Source organism: Pundamilia nyererei, unplaced genomic scaffold, assembly GCF_000239375.1.
Source record: "Pundamilia nyererei isolate P.nyererei 1_Seehausen unplaced genomic scaffold, PunNye1.0 scaffold00036, whole genome shotgun sequence".
NCBI lineage: Eukaryota > Metazoa > Chordata > Actinopteri > Cichliformes > Cichlidae > Pundamilia > Pundamilia nyererei.
Genome location: NW_005187437.1, coordinates 3,827,219 through 3,828,690, shown reverse-complemented (window position 1 = coordinate 3,828,690; position 1,472 = coordinate 3,827,219).

Genomic DNA, 1,472 nt, shown 5'->3' with positions numbered 1-1,472 from the left:
CTTCCAGCAGCCATCATGAAATGATAGTTTGATCCATACCTCTGCTAGCCTTACCTCCAACAGCTGATGACAGGAAATTAGCTCTTTACTACGGAGGTCTTGGTCTATTAAAAATGTGCAGCTGCAACACAAACTCCAATGATTTTGCTTGTTTTCAGTACTGCCTGATGTTTTCCTCCTCGGTTACATTAGATCAGGTTCAAATGAAAAAGGCTGAACAGAATACATGTTTATCTCAGCATAGGCTCCTTCACCGTTCCAGACAGTTGATATCACCACCCAGAGTGCATTGCAAAGGACTAATGGTGAGATTGATATTCCACCCATCTATCCATCCATCCATTCACTTCTGCTTCTCCTTTTCAGGGGGCGCTGAAGCCTATCCCAACTGTCTTAGGGCGAGAGTTTTGAGATTGTTAAAAATATTATGAAAATTAAGTTCTATAGTTTTTAAAAACATCAGATTTAAACCGAAGATTTTTAATATAATAGGATATAAGTGTCTTCAAAGTGCAGGTTACTTTTAATTAAACTTCAACCACCTTTTTCTTCACCAATACCAATATTAAGACAGACAGTGCTATTGAGAAGTTGGTGGATTTCAGACGGACGTCCAGCTGACAGGATGTGAATGATCACAATCATGTGAAAAATCTGCACTTTTTTTTAGTTTCATTCAGAAAACAGTGAGCTTTGTTAACATTGCACTAAAACATCAAACCTCCCCACATTCCTTTTTCAGCAGGCTGTATAAACCACTTGTAGAGTTGTATGTTTTTTCAAGAACTGCACGGCGAGACTTTGCAATGTAAGAAATGATTTAGATCTAGTTTTTTTTATGTAAATGCAAATACTAACTGCTGTGTGTTTGTCACTCAGGAGACAGCGACTGCGGCATTTTGTTCATACCCTCTATTATAATTTGCTTTCATCACCCTACTGGCTGCTTTTCTGGAAGCAGTATAATTATGTTTTATGCTAGATACACCTGGAGGATGTTGTGCCTGAATGTAGTAAATGGTTGACATGCTTTACTCAGGGATTCTTTTTTTTTCAGCATGGATCATTTGCATTATTATGTTGTCCAGTTATTCCTGTGTTTCATCCTTAATTCATTAAAAAAGAGGTTTGGATGGGCATATGAATTCAAATTCACATTTTGGTTCTTTTTAAATTATTCAAGCAGTGTTTCACCGAGTGGTGAAACCCTTCACATATTTAATTCTTTAAAATAATCATAAAAAAATCAAATACTGGATTTAAAAGACTGGCGAATCTTTTTTTTTCATTGATATTTTATAGACACTTGATTTTGGGAGGAAACAGTGATCGTATTTTGACTTAAAAAGAAGTTCCTGAGTTTAATTCAATTATGTTTGTGAACAGTTGTTAAAGATTTATATTCTCAGTAGGAGGGAAGGGCTTAGAGCTGAGAGCCACACTAGGGGAGGCTGGAAAGTGGTGAGGAAGCT